Below are 20,853 nucleotides of genomic sequence, written 5' to 3' on the forward strand. Positions count from 1 at the left end.
CAAATGCTGATGAGGGTATTCCCATGATCCCTCTACTAGTCTTGTGCCTACTTGGGGAGGGCCCAATTGACCCCACCCTGTTGTTGTAGAGTCTCACCTCCCACAGAAGGTGGGGCAAACAGGTGTTCCATGTGTGCTAGTAATTTAAAAACAAACAAACCAACAAACCCACACACAACATTTGCCCTCAGAGAAGGCCCAGCATAGTTGCTTGCTAAGATCAGGTCCCCAGATTGACTATCATGAAATCCATAAACCACTGTCAGTACACAGAAAGACACCAGATAAGCCAAAGCCATTCATTCTAACCATATTTCAGTACCAGTCTGGTGCCATTTCAGCCATTAGTCCAAGTTCCTCTGACTTAGCTCATGCCATAGGTCTAAATGCACTGTGGGCCCAACAGACTAATTTGTTATATTTTGAGAGGCCAGGCCTCCCTCCAAATATCTGTCCAACAGCCTGCCTGCACCTATGCGGTAGATGATAAACCTGTTTCCCAGATCCCTTCTTATCTCTCTCTGCCATAACTTCCATCCTAGCTTTCTTATGTCATAGGGTGATTATTTATCTTGTCTTTTAAACATGATCTCTATTGACTTTGAGAAGGTGCAGCATGACTGGAGCAGCCACTCCTACTTAACCCCATCTCAGTGAAAAACTTGAGACTGTTACCTGCTGGAGCACCCACCACACCAAACACCACCATGCAGGGGGAAGCAATCTCAATAGCCTTGGCCCCTGTATTCCCTCTGAGTTGGATTAAAAGGTGCTTGAGCTGTAACATCATGCCCGCTGAAAGGACCCACACCCTACTGGCTGCTGTCACTACCCTAATCTTGCACCATGCATAGCCTATAAGGGGTCAATGCCCATGTTCCCCCCTCAGAGGTTGCTTTGCATACACCCCCACCTACAAGTGTCTGGGCACTGGGACCCAGGAAATCACAGTCCGTTCCTGCCACAGGCAGGCCATGGAGCCTGTACTCGACTGCTGCTAGCTCCTGGAGAATCCAGGGGGAAGAGAACTCCTCTGACACTATCTGTGTGGGGAAGCCCCTAGCCCCCTGTTGAAGGAAAACCTCGTGGGCACCACAGCTTGGGGGACACCCCCAGAGTTCCCTGAGGAAAGACCCACACTTAGTGCTATCCTCCACGGCTTCTGCTTGGGACAAGCAAGGTTAATGTCACCCCCACAAGGGAAAAGCTCTGGGTCCTTGGTTTTTAAAGGATGTCTGCACTGCAATTAGACACCCGTGGCTGTACCATTCCAGCTGACTGGCTCATGAAGTTTGAGCTAAAGGGATGTTTAATGATAGTGTAGACCAGTAGTCCCCAAACTGTGGGGCATGCCCCCCCCAGGGGGAACAGAGGAACCCTTGGTGGGGGAGAAAAGAGTGCCACCCAGCCCCACCCCACCCCAGCTCTGCCCTCATTCCCTCTCCTTCCTCTTTCCCAGTTCTAAACCCAATTCTGTCTTCAGCCCAAGCTCCTCTGCTGAGGAAGCCTTGGCTGTGCAGTAATGGAGGGGGGGAATGCAGGTAAATTCCATTACTAGTAAGGGGGCGCAGGGGAGGTGCAACAGGAAAAGTTTGGTGTAGATGTTCGGGCTTGGGCTGCAGCTCAAGCTCTGGTATCCTTCCCCCTCACAGGATCCTAGAGCCCAGGCTCCAGCCCAAGTATCTATACTGCAATTGAACAGCCCCTTAGCCCAACCCAGAATCAGTTGGCAAGGGTCAGCCAAAGGTGTTTAATTGCAGTGTAGACATGCCCTTAGGGGCCCAGCCACTAAACAGCTGCTGGGCTGACCACATGCTGCACTGGCTGTGTCTGTTGTGTCCCCGGGGGTGACCTCCACCCCATTCTTACTGGAACCCCACTGGTCATCCTAATGCTACTGGGGATCCCCCCAACCTTGCTGACTCCTCTGGTACCTGCTTGCTGCTGCAGCTTTCCTCTAGGCTCAGAATCATGGTCCCTATGTGGCAGAAGGGCTTAGAAACCCTTGCCTTTGGTATGCAGGATTCAATAAGATTATGCTATGCCTAACCCATGTCCCATCAATCAGCCACGAAGCTCCCATTCTCCAGCGCAGGAGGGAAAGAAGAGTATGTGGTGGGGTTGATTCTTAGAAAGAGCAAAAGATTTTCTCTCCTCTACGGATATAGACACAACTTCCCCACTTCTGAGGCTGCAAGGAAGTGGGGATTGTGGTCAAACTGTATTATAGCTTGATACCAATGTTCATTACTGCTAGTTTGACCAATTATCCCAGTATTAGAGGCAATGGGATTATGAGAATATCTGTACAGTATATAGCACTCTAAGAAGATTATTAGTACAATCTGATTACAGAAGACATCCTGTACTGCTCAAGATGTAAATAGTGTATAGAAAATGTTGGGTCTTATAACTACAGTACAGCAAGAGAAGCTCTGCACAATAGACCTAATCTTGTATGTGTCTGAGTGCCCTCCCCTTCCACTTCTGTTGGAGCCATTCAAACACTTGAATAATGTCCTAAGTAAGATGCGGTCATGCTTAATTTTACTTACCTCCTGTTTGGCACTAGAAGTCAAAGCCTAAAATAATTTTCACTCACCAGAAAACCATCATTCACCCCTAACATCTAGGACAGGGGCTCTCAAACTGTGAGTTGGGACCCCAAAATGGGTCACAACCCCATTTTAATGGGGTTGCCAAGGCTGGTGTTAGATTTGCTGGGGCCCAGGGCAAAAGCCGAAGCCCGAGGCCCACCACCCAGGGCCAAAGCCTGAGGGTTTCAGCCCTAGGCAGGGGGGGCTAAGGTTACGTGCCCCTCGCCCACGGCAGAAGCCCATGGGCAGCTTTGGGCCCCTCACCTGGAGCGGCAGACCATGGACAGGCTTGGGCTTCGGTCCCCCTCCTGGCTCATAGTAATTTTGTTGTCAGAAGGGGGTCACGGTGCAATGAAGTTTGACAGCCCCTGATCTAGGATATTAAGAGCCTGGACATTTTTGGATTTTCAACAAATAAAATAGGTTATTTTGTTAAGCATGTGAAACACAATGTATGGAAATATGAGCCTTTCATACCAATTACCAGATATCAGCTGCAACAAGATAGGGATAAATGGCAACTAGCATTTTCCCTCCCACATCATGGTGGTTCTTAGAAGCAGTTTTAAACATGACCTACAAAGGAAAAGGAATGGAGAGGCCTAAAAGGCTCTCTTTTCTTCTTGGTTTTTAACATTAGAATTTGAAGTGCTGAAAGTTCCTGCAGTGATTGGAGAACTAGTGAAATGGTGACATCACAACATCCAAGAGAGTGAAAGTCAAGCAATTAAGAGTGGAAGGTTATTTTAGTCTAAGGCTTTGTCTACATGGGACAGTGAAGGGGATATTTTGCATTAACCTTACTTCATATGAATTGAAATGACCTGCATTCACATGACAATTCTTATAGCATATTAACTGGCCAGATAATTCACTGCACATTGAAATAGCGCAGACTAATATTCATGTGGGCGTATCTCCACTTCACACTAACTTGGCAGTCCTCCAACAGCTATCCCACACTGCTTTGCATTATGCCAGGACCAGCCTGTCTGTTTGCCCTCCACTGCTCTGGGGTCATCTTGACTGCATGTCACCTTCCCATTTAAATGCTGCTGTGAATCCAGGATTAGTCAGCTTGCTGCTGCATGCTCCTGGAATAGTATACATCACTACACCATACCTAATGCAGCTGCCTGGAGTGATGCATAGGTCTCTAGGGACAGGTGAAAGTATAGGCAGCCCTTACCAGGAAACATCACAATAAAGGGGTGTATAAAGACATTTCTAAGGGGATGGTTGAGAGGGGTCACTCCTGGGACTCGATGTAATGCCAAAACAAAAGCAAGGAACTCAACAACTCTTCTAATAAAGCCCAGGGCAGAAACAGACCCTCAAGCAGTGCTTGTACAACTGTCCCTACTATGAGGAGCTGGACAGGATTTCTTTCACAGGACACCACCACCAAACCCAAATGTATGGAGGGGCAGTGCCAAAGGTACTAAGGACACTGAGGCCAAACAATAATAAGATAAGGAGAAGATTACCTTGGAGAGCCAGGATCTCTTTGCTACACCATATCCCGAAGCAGACCCTGAAGACATCCACATGGACACTCTGCCTGACAACCCTGGGGAGAGGACCTCAGCCAGTGTAAGCATCTTCTTGTTCGACATTTAATTATTCTTTATTAAGTAATATTTCCACTATGAAATGCAGCTGGGGATTGTTTGGTTCTGGATGCCCGATAATTGCAGCTTTTTTGGACAGATGGAAGCTGGGACCTTCCCCTCTCCTTACCCACTCCTAACCACCACATTCAGCACACCACTGCTGGAGGACACCACCACCACCCCCAACTCTGGCATGGCAGATTCGGATAGCTAAACTTTATACTGTGAATATATTTGAGACATGCAATACTGTTAAAAAAAGGCATCACTGAAATTACTTGGCTTCACATTTTGATCTAAGCCTTGCATGAGGTTACACATATCATAGCATTTAAGAACATAAGAACGGCCATACTGGGTCAGACCAAAGGTCCATCCAGCCCAGTATCCTGTCTACCAACAGTGGCCAATGTCAGGTTCCCCAGAGGGAGTGAACCTAACAGGTAATGATCAAATGATCTCTCTCCTGCTGTCCATCTCCACCCTCTGACAAACAGAGGCTAGGGACACCATTGCGTACCCTCCTGGCTAATAGCCATTAATGGACTTAATCTCCATGAATGTATCTAGTTCTCTTTTAAACCCTGTTTTATGAGGTACATTCCATTCCAGGAGGTGTGCTTATGCTTTCAGGGTCCAAGACAAGTGACAGGGCAGACTCAAGTAGGGGCAAAAGTCCAGAGTTTGAGGGAGTTGATGACACAACCCCAGGCAGAGGTTCCTGGCAACAGTCTTGTTAGGCCCTTCAGGCTTATTCCAGGCAGCACCAACAGCTGCCCAATAACCCTTTATATAGTAAAACAAAGAAACAGTCCCAAAACCCAAACTCAATAATCCTGTGCCAGGCCTGCCTGCCTACCTTCCTCCAAGGGGACAGGCAGTCAACAGTCTCTGCAGAGATCACCTTGGGGAGCCAGGATCTCTTTGCCACACCATATCCCAAAGCAGGTCTGAGCTGGTCCTTTTCTCAGAGAACAAAGGGTAGGTGGTCTGTTTCTCTTCCCTGATCAGCCACCTACTGAGCTGCCCTCTGCCCTTTTCAACTGCCCCTTCCTTACACAACAGCAAGTGCAGGTGTAGTTGGCCAGGGCTGAGTGGGCCCACAGAAGCTCATTAACCCTTGCTGGCTCAGTGTCAGGCTAGTTTGCTTGGTCACAGAAGTATATGTAACTGAAAAATATTTCACAGCCCTAGAATTGTGGAAAGTTGTTAACACAAATGGCTGAGGTATATTTCATAGCATTTTAGGAGATACATGTCACAGCAGAACACTGTAAACCCTTAATGTTCTGAATAGCAACCTCTGCAAAATTTGATTCATTTTGCAGTGCACTTTGCGTTGGTCTGGATTTGAGATAAAATGGAATTATTTAAGACACAGAAGGTGCTATATTTTGTCTTGAACATTGCTTAGAATAGCAGACTTATTGTGCATGCCAGTATAGGTCGCAATGCCCTGCCAGTCCTGCAAAACCTCTGAAGGTGGACCAGCCTGGTAAATAAAATCATTGCATATCTTGCTGGTTTGCCCTTAACTTATCTGAAGAGGCCCCTTCTCAGTTTCCTGGTCACCTATATTAGTGTAATGTTTTCCAGGATAAGGACTGCCTAAAGAGGTGCAGATTTAATTACTAACCTGTCCCCTGGTTCTACCTCTCCCCTATTCCCTGAACCCCCAAATCCCACTGCTTCATGCAAAGCAAGAACACACAAAGCAAGACATACCCTCCTGTCCCCCAAACCTCAAAAAAAAACCCCACACTAGGATTAAAATGAGGTTCAGTGCAACAGGATCCATAAGCACAGGGGCAGCAAGATGCAAAACAACTTACCGTTGCAAGCCTCTCCCTAGACTGGGAAGAAACTTTGGGGATGGCATTCCAATAGTTAATGAAAAAAATATTTTATCATTGTTACCATGGAAACTGAAGTAAGAACAATAATTACCTGCAATCCTCAAGAGTAGGGCCCTTATCAATGCCTGTGTAAGGGGGCTGCTGGCCCCTTACTGAATCTTAATGGATTTTTTTGGTTGGCCCTCTTGCAGAGCAGGAGAAAGGGGAAGGGCCTAAGAGGAGTCAGGATCCTGAGACTGACAGGGCCCCACGGGCAACAGGGAGAGGCCAGCATTCTAAATCAGCCAGATTGAAAAGGCAGGCAGGCCGGGCCAGCCGGAACAATGAAGGAGTCAAGAGCCCAGGGCCCGTCCTCTATGGGTAGGTCTATACTGCAATTAGACACTCCTGGCTGACCCATGCCAGCTGACTCAGGCTAAGGGCTGTTTAACTGCAGTTTAGACGTTCAGGCTCAGGCTGCAGCCCAAGCTCTGGGACCCTCCCACCTTGCAAGGTCCTAGAGCCCAGGCTACAGACTAAGCCCAAACATGTACACTGCAATTAAACAGCCCCTTAGCCTGAGCCTGAGTCAGCTGGCATGGGCCAACTGCGGGTTTTTAATTACAGCATAGACATACCTGCAGTGTTGGGATTCCCTCAGAGTCCTAGACCTTTCCTTCTCCCACTTCGCTTCCCAAGCAGTTCAACTCCAGATTTCATCACTCAGGTATCTTTATTTGGTATCCAGCGATGCTACGCTTAGTTGATCAGACTCAAATGTGGGGGGTGGATGCAGGGTACATCACAGCTCCAAAGTTACACAGAAACCCTGTCCCTTTATATACATTACACTCTCATTGCATTTACTATACGTTGCATTACACATTTCTGGATTGACTTGGTTACTTTGCAGGAACCAGTCCCTGCACAACATGCTCTGTTCTGGCCTTGTCCATGTTTGGCCTACTCTTACCTCATCTCTACATTCCTAATTTATCTTGTCCATTGTTACCTTGTTCCTAGTAAACGTTTCCCTGAGTGTTCTCCCTTTTAGCTCAGACATGCTGGGTTTTTTTAGCCTACTGACCTATTTACTTATCTTAGCACAAACTTCCTGTTTTCAGCCTGACAATTCATTTACCTCCCTAATCCTATCTTCCAAAGGATGAGGCCTCCCTCAACTATGTTTAATTACTCTTGTCAGGCCAGGCCTACCTACAAGCAATAGCTCAGAGTCAGGGGCACGAGAGCAGCAGCCCAGAGCACGAGAGCTAGAACAGCAGCCAGAGCTGGAGAAGCATCAAAGCAATAGGAGTGGGTTGAGTTTCCCGCTCTCCCAGCAGGATTGTGTGTGCTGGTCCAGGGAGAGAGGAAGAGACGGGCCCCTTTCCCAAAGCGTGTCAAGAGGCCATTAAATGCCAGACCCAGAGTGGGGAGATGGCCTGAGAGGAGGGCCAAAACTGAAGGTGGAGAACAGGTTCTGTCACACTGAGTCCAAACCCATCCTGGGGAAGTGGCACACCAGCAGCATCACAGCAGCCAATCCAGGTCCGGGAAGATGACACTGGACTTGTACATTTGTGTAACTGTAGAGTTTATAGCACTTTAGAGACTGCATCATTGAACCTTACCCATGCCATTTCCTCACAGTGCTTACACTGTGAAGTGCTCATTGACCCCATAGAAACGGTTTTTGGTGTAAATACATTGTATATATGTTTAAGTGAATTGCAGTGATTACAGGTTAAAAGGATAACAAGGGGTACCTTGTCTCCAGCCAGAGTTGCCCATGAAGAGACTGGGGTAAACGCCCAGAAACCTCTGGGCTCAGGCCTCCCTATGTGACATGAGTCCTGTTCACATAGGGCCAGGAGAGAAAGTCAAGGTTGGCTGGTACTAGGAGGAAATGAATTGGGGCAGTGACTCAGATCCTTTCATCACTTGATTCAGCTGGGATCCAGAGAGAAACTTCCCTACTATGGTGGGACAAATCTCCCTGCTTACACCTGGCTAATCGGAGGGGGAAGAAAGGAAGGATAAAGTGTTTGGAGAGTTACCAACAGAAGACACATAAGACCACTGAGGACTGGAACTATGTTCTCTTGGAGAAAGAGAAAGGCAGACAGCTGACCAGAGACATGACTCAACAGTGCCTTGTCAAGGGGGGCGGGATAGCTCCTGACTACTCTGCATTACTGTTGGTGAATATCCCATGGTGTTCAATCAGGCCTTGAGCACAATGGAGAAATACCCCTTTCTATTTATGAACTTTTAGGCCTGTTTTGGGGGACAAAAATATAGGCACAAGGGTCCTAGCAATTGCCCCAATGTAATCTGGGAACCCACCAATAACCTCATCAGTGTTGCCAAACTTTATGACCCACCCCATCATCAATATATTCGTAGCAGCGCACACCTCCATCACAACAGCCGATCTGCCTATGCCAAACTGATTAGCTACTGACCAGTGGTAATTGGGAGTAGTGAGCTTCCGAGTGGTTATAGCCACATGCTTCTGAATGTTTAGGGGTTCTCATGCTGGTGTCCTGACACTGTGTTGAGCTCCAAGCAGATCGAGGAAAGTGGCCTTTTGACATCCTAAAATTCTGCACCAAGTTGTGGGCAGTCTTGTCTAGTGGTTGGAGCAAGAGTCCAACCTAACAGTTAGAGCTGAATCCAAACAGGGTGGGACCAGGAGCAAAGCCAAGAGTCGTAACTGGGTGTCAGAAACCTAAGCCAAAACCAAAGTGTTAATTGGAGTCACAGTCAGAAGGTGGAACTGTGGGTCTGTACCAGGCATCAGATGTCAGGAAAAGCTGGGGACTGGAGCAGGTACAGGCTGGGGGGCTGGAGCAAGGCTAGAGACAGCAGAGGTGGACACAGGACGAAGCACAGCAGTTGAGCTAGGAAAGCATTGAGCAGCCATGAGACTGCTGCTGCTACTGAGTGCAAGTATCAGCCTGCTGAGTCCTTCAACCAATCAGATGGCACAGTCAGACAGCTTCTATCAGGGCCAGCTGCACTCCTTAGGTTGCTAGGAGACTGGCTCTGCTAGGGGGTAGGCCCCTGACACACTACTGGTCATCCTACAAGTCTTTCCCAACAGTCAGTGCTTGTTTCTCAAGTCCAGAAACAATGCTGCACTGAGTGAAAATGCTCTAAGGAAAGTTTATCCAAAAGCAGCTGCTCAGTGTTTTCCTCTTTCTGCTGATGGTGGTGCTAAGGTTGCCAACTTTCTAGTCACACAAACCTGAACATCCTTGCTCCACCCTGTCTGAGGCCCTCCCCCACCCTCACTCACTCACTTTCAGTGGGCTGGGGCAGGGGTGTGGGCTCCAGGGTGGGGGCAGAAATTAGGGGTGCAGGAGGGGGGCTCTGGGCTTTGGGGTGGGGCCAGAGATGAGGGGTTTAGGGTGCAGGAGGGCACTCTTGGCTGGGGCCAAGGGGTTTGGAGGGTGGGAGCAGGCTCAGGGCTGGGGTGCAGGAAGGGGTGTGGGCTCTGGCTAGGGGTGCAGGCTCTGGGGTGGGGCTGGGGATGAGGGATTTGGAGTGTAGGAGGGGGCTCTGGGCTGGGATAGGGAGTTGGGGGAGGTGCAGGGTGTGGGCTCTGAGAGGGGGCTTGGCTGGGGCAGGGGGTTGGGGTGCAGGAGGGGGTTCAGGCTCTGGGATCCAGACAGGCAGCGCTTACCTCAGGCGGCTCCTAGTCAGTGGCACAGTGGGGCTAAGGCAGGTTCCCTGGCTCTATGCTGCTTCCAGAAGCAGGCACTGCCTCCACAGCTCCTATTGGCCGCAGTCCCTGGCCAATGGGAGTTGCAGGGGCGGTGCTCAGGGCAGATGCAGTGCACAGAACTACCCTGATCACCTGCGCCTAGGGCTGCAGGGATATGTGGCCACTTCCGGGAGTTGCGCAGATCCAGGGCAGGCAGGGAGCCTGCCTTAGCCCTGCTGCACTGCCAACCAGACTTTTAATAGTCCAGTCAGTACTGCTGACCAGAGCCACCAGTGTCCCTTTTCGACTGGATGTTCCAAAAACCAAATGCCTGGCACTCCTAAATAGTCTGTCAAAAACAGTGGCTGTGTCACCAGTCTTTGATGTGATCTTTTGAGCAGTCTCTATTGCCCCTGACTGACTTTCTTTAGTTAGCCCCTGATCAGGACAGTTCTTGGCCCCTGGTCACTAATTAGGCCTACTGGTCTGTTTCAGTACCTTTGGGCCGTGATTCTGGAGGCAGCCTGGTGCAGGGGTGTTGCCCCTTCGCTGTCGTAGGCCTTTCTGCCTCCTTTTCCTACTCTGAGCTTTCTCCCTTTATAGCAGGCCTTGTTTCCCCTACTGGTTGGAGCTGCGGATGCCTGCCTCCATGATTGGCAGTTGTGTCATCTGCGTGGAAATGTGGTCACGCTGCTTCCTTGTAGGCATAGGCACAAACTCTGTAGGTACTCCAGGGCTGAGGCTTCCATGGCAAAAAACAGTGGGTGCTCAGCACCCACCAGCAGGCCCTGCTGATTGCTCCACCCCCTCACCCCCCAGTGCATCCCACCACAGATCAACTGTTCAGCAGCAGGCAGGAGGCGCTGGGGGCTAGGGGGCGGAGTGACGGTGGGGTGCACTCAGGGGGGGAGGGTGCAGAATGGGGTGGGAAGAGGTGGAGCGGGAAGAGGTGAGGCGGGGTGGAGAGGGGGAAGGGCCTGGGGCAGGGTGGGGGCCAAGCATCCCTGGGCAAATGAGCAAGTTGTGCCTCAGCTTCTGTGCAGGAGAGCCTGCCCTCCCTCTTCCACCTCTGCTCAGAAGAGGGTTTGTAAACCCCATTGCAGGCTGCCTTCTAAAGCAAAAGCAACTCAGTTGCAAGAACTCTAATATTCTCCACTAGCCTCTTAGTATCAGCTTTTGTCAGCACTGTGGCATGGAACAATATTCTGTCCATGATGGCTGACAGCTGTCTGAAAATGGCACTGGCTCGCAAAACAGAGATGAATCATGGGATTGTGGAAGAGGAATCATGAATTTTTTAGTCTGGCCCCAAGTTCCAGAATTCTAATTGCTTCCAGCTGACTTCTGCTATACATCCCACTGTGCACAGTGAGAAAGGTCTCAGAATGCACAGAACCCAGCATCAAGGCAGAGCAGCATGGGATACTTGCCCAGAGTGCTGAGTGCTTACTCCAGATTAAGTCCCTGCTGTGTAGATGCAAGGATAAAGTAGAAAAGAGCCGATCATATGGATGCAGTTATTGTGGGTTATCTAACATACAACAGTTAGTGCACAAAAATGTAGTGTGAAATAAATCCCTTGTATAGACAAGGCCTAAAATTCTTTTGGCTTGTCCACCCTAGGATAAGAGGTTTTTACCAATGGTGTTAGCTAACTTGTTTTGAAACTCTACCACACTTAACATCAGCTGCAATTGTGGCTTTTGGTAAAATAAATGAGAACCCAAACTTCTACTGAATATCTAGGTTTAGGAAAGATTGATTAACTATTTTAATTAAAAAAACCACCTGTGCTTTCTAGTTACAGCAAAATAACACAGGAAAAAAATATGCATTTCTGATCCAGATCAATTTAAAAATTCTTAACCATTATAATAAAACAAAGGAGAGAAATGTGCAAAAAGGCTAACTTCAAGATCATGCCAGGATAAATATATCCAAATACTAAACAAGGAAGTAAGAAGAGAGACTCTCCCAAGACATTTAGTTATTTATTTTTCTTTGCTCATGTTTATTTTGATCTTTTTATTAGCGTGGCTTTAAAGCTTTCTATAAACACAAAGAATATCTTAATAAAGACAGAATAAGAGTAATCATATACATTACCTATTATAGGATTATCAAAAGGAAAAATAAAACAAGAGGGATAAAAAATATAGCAAGGTGAGTTTTACATGCTCAGGTAAGAGGAAATGGAGAAGGAAAGGTAGTGGTTTCCACCGGGTCTTTATTATTAGAGATCATCCAATCAAGAGTAAAAGCTCTTCCCCCTCTCCTCCAGGTTCTGCATCAGCTTATGGACCTAGACTGGCAGTGGGGGAAATGTTACGGGAAATATCAGTGATTGCTCCCAGTCAGTGCACCCAGGAGCTTTGTGCTTGTCTATGTACTCCACAGGCAGAATGCCAATCAGTGTGTGCACCTCCAAAATCCTTATATGGTAGTGACTGATAAAGCCATAGTCAGGTCCATTATGTTGTTTCCTTCCAAAAATAACTCAATTTGCCTGGGAGGAAAAAACACAGCAGCCTGAACGCCACTGTGCATGAATTCTAGTTTCAAAGCTTTCAGCATCTCACTTGTCTGCCTTTGCCTGGCCAGAAACTGATGAAGTGTTCTGTTGAAAAAGAACACTTATTTTTATCATCCTGATGAATCTGGTCTCTACTGTGCTTATGAGAAAGACCAGCCAGCCACAATTGTTCTACATTTGTCAGACATTAATGGATTATTAACAGGCCATTGATAAAATCTCAGGATGTTGATGTGCACTGAAAATCATTTTCTCATCAGTACACAAAGGAATTCAAATGTTATTTCCAAATGTAACTTCAATAAATCATGAATATCCTTAGTTGTTTCCAGTCTTCCTGAATCCTGTTGAATGCCAAGGGACCATTTACTTCTTTGACTTAATTTTACATATGTTCTTCTATTCTAAGTGTTTCTGCTAAGTGTTGCATTCTCCTAGCCATGTTCACATTTTTAAGAATATCTATGCCCACACTCATTGTGCCACACTGTACCCTGATGATTTTTCAAATATTCTTCTTCCTTCTATTTTTTATTTCTAGTGGGCCATTTAAACTAGTTTCCCACAGAGTAAATGGATGCAACACACTGGAATCCCCAGCAGACATAGCTGCTATGCATGCAGAAGACTGAACAGCTATCATAATGGACCTTTTTGTGGTACTCTCGACTTTCTAGCATGCCAGAACTGACTATAAAGAACAGTAGTACTGTATCCACAGTCAACCCTATTCTGGAAGGGATGAGTTCTTCCCAGGGAAGAACCATGTGGCATCCCAAGATGAGTCAAAGAGCTACATGGAGAAGAGGGAAACTCCTTCTCTGTATTCATAACATCAGCATCAGCCCAAGAAAGACCTGAGATCAGATAAACTGCTCAGCAGGCAGAAAGTGAGACTCACTCAGAACAGCTGATATCCTGTCTCAGCAGATTTCAGCCAGCTCCTTAATTATTTCTCTCTGCTTATGTAAAAAAGTTAAGAGACACTGTGTCCATTGATCTCTCTAAATGCCTCTCTTCTGTATGCAGCTTCAAAGACTTTGACTCAGATAGTTGAAAGGTCATGTCTGCACTTACAAGCTTACAGCAGCACAGTTGTGCCGATACAGCTGTGCCACTGTAAGGCTATGGCTACACTTGCACTTCAAAGCGCTGCCGTGGCAGCGCTTTGAAGCGCTAAGTGTAGTCAAAGCGCCAGCGCTGGGAGAGAGCTCTCCCAGCGCTGTCCGTACTCCACCTCCCTGTGGGGAATAATGTACAGCGCTGGGAGCCACGCTCCCAGCGCTGGGGCTTTGACCACACTGGCGCTTTGCAGCGCCGCAATTTGCAGCGCTGGAGAGGGTGTGTTTTCACACCCTGCTGCAGCGCTGCAAATTTGCAAGTGTAGCCAAGGCCTAAGAGTGCTTGCGTTACGCTGCCAGGAGAGAGCTCTCCTGTCGACATAATAAAACCAGCTCAACAAGCGGTGGTAGCTATGTTGGCAGGAAAGCACATGGAAGCTAATACTGGCAAAACTTATGTCGTTTAGGGGTGTGTTTTTTCACACTCCAGAGTGACAAAAGTTTGGCCGATATAAGTGCTAATGTAGACATGACCTAAAAATCTCTACATCACTGAAGGGTCTTCCAGTGCCTGTCTAGCTTCAGTAATCTCCATTGGTGCTGGTCTGTATTGGCCAGACAACCAAAGGCATAATCTAATTGTTTGATATCTAGAAAGAATATAGCAGGACCTAGTCAGTTCATTTTTTCAGTCTTATCTAAATTTATAATGAACCGCACAACTCTCACTGGTTATGGAAACAAAACTTGAATTGGAAATGGCACATGATAGTTATCTTAAGTAAATTGTAAGACTCAGACTGGCTCTGCCAAAGGAGCTTACCCCAAAGAGCTCCTGCACGGGGACTGACCACAGCTGCAGTTCCTGCATCCCTGAGTGCAGAGACTGCCCCATTAGCACTTCCTCATGCGCAAGCCACCTCAGAAATGGCAGAGAGGAGTCCAGGACTAGGCCCCACTCCCTCTACCAGCCACCCTGATGCAGCAGGCACTCTCCTTCTGGATACTGTGAAGCTCCAGGGGCATAAGGCCTCCAAGTGCTCTGTTGGGCAATTCCATGCCACCCAGTGTTCAGAACAGCGCTATAACATCACAAATGAGAGAGGAAAGATCAAAGGAATTCAGAATATACTGTTGTGTACTCTGGAGAAGTATGTACAAGGGGAATGGAGACAGGCTGTCCTCATGAGTGAAAAATAAAACAAGATCAGTACAAGTTAAATTGCCGGAATTTTTTAACATTAAAATACATTTAGGCAATGGAACATGTGCATTGAAGAAGGGAGCAGAACTGTAATCAACATCACATTGAAATCAAGTTATGAGAAAATTTAGGGTGGGAGTCATGCCAAGAGATATACAGATGGACTAGAAGACATAAAAGAGGTTACTTTCACCCTTAAGTATTCCATTAAATCCTATTGTCATCCATCATCTCTAGAAGGGAAGGGGAGAAAAGGGAAGATAAAATGAGAAAAGGAAATATTTATCGCCAACCAAGCAGTGTGCAGGAAGAAAACTGTTTCTATTTCCCCCCTGGATTGAAGTTTGAAATGTTTTTTCTTTTGTATGCACATTTAATTACTTAAAATCTGTTATTACAGCTAAAAGTCCTGGAAACAATTTTATCTCTTATAACAAGGTATGCGTACAATTCCTTGCATGCACAAGGAAAACAGTTCCATGGAGTTTTATTTATATTTTTGATTCTTCCCTTAGACTGTTTGTGACTTTAGTGCTACTGAGAGGTTGATAGCCTCGGAGACTAAAATCTGGTAGTTATCCATGAATGTACAGAATCGGCAGCACCAGGGGAAGATTTCCCTTCTCCTACTTCAATAGGGACCAACACTTTTCTGAAGCTCCCAAAGAATAAACTAATATGATGTGCTGAACAATATAATGTTACCCTACAAGAATCAAGTCTAAGCATACTACACTACTGATCTTTCAGTCAGGATTTTAATTGTTTTTAAATAACGCACAACAAGGAAGAGAGGTTCCAAATAACAGGAAAAACTTTCAACCATATTTGTAATTCAGGCAAAATGGTTTTAGCTTAGTCTGAAAAGCTCTAAACGTAGATTGCTTATTTTACTTAAAAGGAGTAAGACAATTCCAGGAGTACTTGCAGTGAACTCTTAAAACTAACTGAATTTAAGAATAGTGAAGGATTTTTGTGTGCATGCTGTACATTTGTTTGTATCTCTTCTGTGATTCTGTGTGATTCTATTTATGGCTCAGTAAAGTATCATTGCAGTGCTAGATACATTTACAGTTTAATTTTGTAAACAAGTCTTAGACCATTGTCAGAAAGATTAACTAGTAGGTGCGTGAGAGCAAAGTGGCTGAATTATTTATATGAAGAGTCCTGAATAAATATTGATATAAAAACAAGATTATCCCAACTGCCTCTTGGTGATTCACATCTTGACAGTGCCCTTTTAACCTAACCATATGCTCAAGGACTTTCATTAGAGCTAAAACAAAATGGTAAATATGCCAATAATAAAAAATGATACAGTGTCTCTCATAGACTTTAAGGTCAGAAGCGACCATTATGATCATCTAGTCTGACCTCCTGCACAATGCAGGCCACAGAATCTCACCCATCCACTCCTGTAACAAACCCCTAACCTATGTCTGAGTTATTGAAGTCCTCAAATCGTGGTTTGAAAAACTCAAGCTGCAGAGAATCCTCCAGCAAGTGACCCGTGCCCCATGCTGCAGAGGAAGGCGAAAAACCTCCAGGGCCTCTGCCAATCTGCCCTGGAGGAAAATTCCTTCCCGACAGTCCCATTGTCCCGACAGCAGCAAGAAAAGCCAACATAACCAACATCAGGTCTCAGAACATTACCTCCCAGTTCTATCTGTAGTAGGTTTGGTTCAGCTTCAACTGGAATAGATTGTGTTTACTTTCGGGAACCATATTTTCAGAAAGATAGTGACAAATGGGAGGGAGTCCAGAGATGAACAACAAAAAATGGTCAAAAGGCTGGAGGGAGGAGAAACAGCAACTCTTGAGGTGGAGCCAGACCCAAGCCCCCACATCCCAGAGACACCCCAGCTGCACATCTCACAGACCTAGGATTCCAATCAGGTCTGAGTACATGCTCTATAATTAATCAATAGACTTTCTGTTCTCTTGCCTCTGACTCCTACAGAGACTCATTTAGCCTGCTGGACAGCAGCAGAGAGTGGCAAAACCTTGGGACCATGGTGTCTTTCAAACTCGGGGGAAAACAACCTAATGTCTGAAGGAAATATGGAGATAGCTTTTTTCTTTTAAACAACTAATAATGGAAGGTAGAGCGTGGATGGAGATAACATACAGAATGTGAGAAATAATGTATGGGCTCTAAAAACAGGCAGTAAGACCAGGGACATGTTTTCTGGTGTGTGTACAGGTGTTAATGGAACACAGGAGATTTGATAGGGAAGTTCAAATGATAATCAATGAAATCATTGCTAGCCTATATAAGTTCATCTGATCTCTCTCATTCACCCTCATTCTGCCCTTCCATCCTATTGCTTGTTATACTCACAGGGTCAAGGGGGACACCATAATTCACACTGTAAGGTATTTGGGGCAGGAGCTCTGTATTTGTATGTGTTTTTACCGAACCTAACACAATGGGACCCCGATTCCAACTGGGAATTTCAGTACTATTAAAAATATAAGTAAATGATAGTAATATGTTTCTGTATTCTTTGAAGAGTGTTTATAACAAACTCCTAAAGATTTCACACTTAGCGTGAACTGAATTACAAAACACATCCATGTAGTCATAGTTGTCTGTATTTAAGGTTTGCACTTAGAGACAATATTAGATTATTTACCTTGACATTATACAAATGAAATCTGGACACAAGTATTTTGTAAGCTAAAATATTATTGATTTAATCATTCCATGTCATACTTACACTTTGAAATTTAACCTCCTTTATGGACCAGGAAGAGCCAAGTGTTGTAAATACCTATAAAACCCCAGGGACCACATCTTGAAAGAAATCTTTCCAAATCCTTTCCTCTGGCCTTCAAACAAGCCCCCGACCTCTTCAAGCTCATCATCAGAAGCAGGCTCCCCATAGACCAGGACACACCAACTCAAAGTGGCACCAGACCCTACCAGAACAACAGATGCAAAACCTGCAGAGATATCTCCACTACTACAGTGATCCACTCCCCCACACAAAACACTTTCAAGATCCATGGGTCCTATACATGCCTACCACAACATGTAGTGTACCTCATCCAATGCATCAAATACCCCAACAACAATTATGTGTGTGAAACTATACAATCACTATGTTCTCAAATGAACTTGTACAGAAAAATGGTAAGATACAAAAACACCATATCACCTGTGGGTGAACACTTTTCGCAAAGCAATCTCTGGATATCTGTTCTTTCAACACTTGTCCTCCAGGGAAACCTGCACAATACCTTCAAAAAGCAAATCTGGGAACTTAAATTCATAACCCTGCTAGACTCTAAAACCTAGGGACTTAACAGGGACACTGGTTTTATGACTCATTACAACAATTTGTAACTCACCAACGGCCCCCTTAACTGCTCACTTCAAACTCTTTGTGCATAACAATCTGACCCCCAGTTGTCCACTTCAGTTCAAGGGACTGCTTCCAACATGTTACCCCGTCTGCTTAACAAAATGTCTCAACTTGCATGCATCTCAGACACTCTGCTTCCTTCCCCAGACCTGAAGAAGAGCTCTGTGTAGCTCTAAAGCTTGTACCTTCCACCAGCAGAAGTTGGTCCAGTGAAAGATACTACTTCACCTACCTTGTTGCTCTTATAGAAGACAACACATTTGGGGAAACACAATGAAAATGTTAACTTTCAACGAATAACATGAATGATTTTGATTACCTCATGTGCTTTCTTGAAAGTATTACAAAATTTGCTTTGCTTACAACAAGAAAAACATCTGTTCACTTTCTGTTAAGAAATCTGTAAGTGGCAGACTAAAAAAAATAAAACACAATTTCCTTACTGAATATAGGGTATAATTTTCTTTGAAAGGTGCATGAATTGAAGCGGCTGGTAGGCCCACTTAATTATGGCCCCTCAACAGCTTCAGAATAGAAATGATGGATTTTTCGTTATGGTAATGACTATACATTATATAGTATGTGCAATTATGTGAACTACAGCTTTTGCTTCAAACAAGGACTCTTTCATTGTAATTGGACACATTTTTAATTAAAAGTGGTGACAGAAATGTCAGTGCTTTGCGTTTGAGTTTTTCTACCACTACAAAGATTAATTTCCCTGTATTTATGTGTTTTATTTTGCTGTGCCATGGCATAAAACAAAAAATCACGTCCAGAAGGATGCTATCAAGGCAAAGAGTTTGTTATGAAAAAGAAAAGCTTTATCCTAATAGAATGGAAACAGGAATCATCCCTCATGTTAATACAAGACTTCAGTGGACTTGCACCAGGGATTAATTTTGCCCAGTATGTTTTGAACATAAGATGAAAATGATGACTATTTGGTTACTCTTAACTCAGACCAAATGCTAAGGACAAGCTCTCTAAATATGATTTGGCACAGGAGTCATATGTCCAGCCAGCCCTGTCCATCAGTGTTATCCAGCTGAGCCAAGAAAACTACCAGTCAATCTTTCAACCAGCCAAAAGCCTCCTGAAGCCAAATGAAACCATTAGAGTCGCAACTATCACATTGTAAGAGTATAAACCTGCTGGAGTCTAAAAAACAGAAGTGCAAGATGCTGAGGCAGCGGCATCCCTCTACTAATAAAAACTGGAAAAAAGAAAACAAAACCAAGAAGGTTTATTCTTGAGGCAAAAACATTACAGAGAAAACATATGAAAAACAATAGACATGCTAATAAGCTTACCAGAGATCACCCCATCCCAGCACCACAAGGGCTCTGGTTAGTGTCATTACTTCCAGCCCTTCCCTAAGCACTGCCCCCACCCTTGGACAGAAGGTCCTGTCCATTTTCTGGGTCAGAATGAAGGCCCCGAGTCAGTTTAAATTCAGGTTATTTATCCAAGAGTCCTTTCTTTGTCTGCTGGTCTCTACAGAATTCGGTTTGAACCAGTACATAAAAACTAAGAATGGCCATAGTGGGTCAGACCAATGGTTCACCTACCCAAGAGCAGTTGCCAGATGCTTCAGAGGGAATGAATAGACCAGAGCAATATATGCAAGACTCGCCAAGTGGTGGTGCTCCTCAGGAGGTGTTACAACCTAAGTGAATTTGCCTAATCACCCAGCCACCCACCCACACACACACTACACACTGTTCTCAGTTCCTGGAGGGCTGTGGCTCACCCTCCCCCATGGAATTACATACAGTCCCTGCCCCACAATGATACATAAATGTAATACAGTCAAATTTAACTTAATCCAATAAGCTTTGGCCAGAATATTGCCATATCTGTCACATGTATTTTGCTTAGTTATTTATCTTAGTTAATAAATTATATAAAATTGTAAACTTATGTGGGTTGATGTTTGTTCCCCAGTCAGTGACTAGAATTGCCAGGACACCCACATAGATAGAGACAACTCGATAAACCCCCTAGTAGTGGTCCATAGAACTGCTCCCTTTAGTGCTCAAAGTGGTTATTGGGTGCTCTTGAAAGTAGGCACTTGACTCAGGGAATGGGAAATGGATAAGGAAGATGACAGGAACATAGCTTGGATTGAGTGAAGAAAGCAAGAGGGAGAGCAGGAAGAAATGAGATTAGAGATGGAAGCAGAAAGGAGATGTGCAGTCCTGAAGAGAAGTAGAAGCTTAAGGTGGAAGGTTAGGGGTGGGATTCAAATAGGGGCATGACATGGTGCAAGCTTTGGGATACAATACAAAGATACAGCGTTGAAAATATGTCATTTTCTGCAATACAGTGTACAAACTCACAACAAAGATGATTTATTACAGTGCAAAATAGTGAGGGGGAGGGGGAGGAGGAGGAGGAGAGAGATCATCTTGAGAAGAAAGAATCAAAACTCACATTCCCTTAGAGAAGATCAGAAAAGGAATTGAAGCCATAACTAGAAGCAGAAATGTAACATATTTACTATATTATCTTGTTTCCACTTTTGCTATATTTGAAGAGCAGAATTTTCTCATTTAAGGGACTTAAAAAAACCCTAGAAACTTTTTGAAAATGGAAAGTTAATTTCACTTATAACTCAAAACACGTCTTTAGCAAAATAAATAAACAAACAAATAAATAAATAAAATGCAGATTTACTTTATACATTAAGCACCAATGAAAACTAATGCACAGGCCTAATTTAACCATTTTTAAGGTCTACAGAATTTTGTTAAATTTCTATTCCATAGATTTCATAACTGGCTAGAAAACAAAAATTCCATTTCATGAACAGTTTAGGGGTTTTGATATTTGGTTTTGTTCAGCAGTGGAATGAAACCAAGACCTTTCAAAGTGAGACTGGGGCAAAGTGCCCAGAGTAGCTAATAGGCCACAGGCTAGGGCATTTGTCC

General features: G+C 45.1%; 1 protein-coding gene across 5 annotated transcripts in view; it reads right to left on the bottom strand.

Annotated features, from left to right (window-relative positions):
• The window catches only part of PRLR (prolactin receptor), a 293,258-nt gene that overhangs the window by 187,158 nt on the left and 85,247 nt on the right, over positions 1 to 20,853 (bottom strand). The window contains exons 1-2 of one of the 5 annotated variants that reach the window (XM_039542966.1): positions 5,070 to 5,207; positions 4,085 to 4,167 (exon numbers count right to left, since the gene is read on the bottom strand). The exons of 3 other annotated variants lie outside the window; for them this stretch is intronic. The gene's annotated coding sequence lies outside the window, so the exon portion shown is untranslated. Of the gene's footprint in view, positions 1 to 4,084; positions 4,168 to 5,069; positions 5,208 to 20,853 lie in introns of those variants that run through there. One more of the 5 variants, XM_039542963.1, reaches the window with a different exon arrangement.

The sequence above is a fragment of the Mauremys reevesii genome, linkage group 6, assembly GCF_016161935.1.
Source record: "Mauremys reevesii isolate NIE-2019 linkage group 6, ASM1616193v1, whole genome shotgun sequence".
Lineage (NCBI taxonomy): Eukaryota > Metazoa > Chordata > Testudines > Geoemydidae > Mauremys > Mauremys reevesii.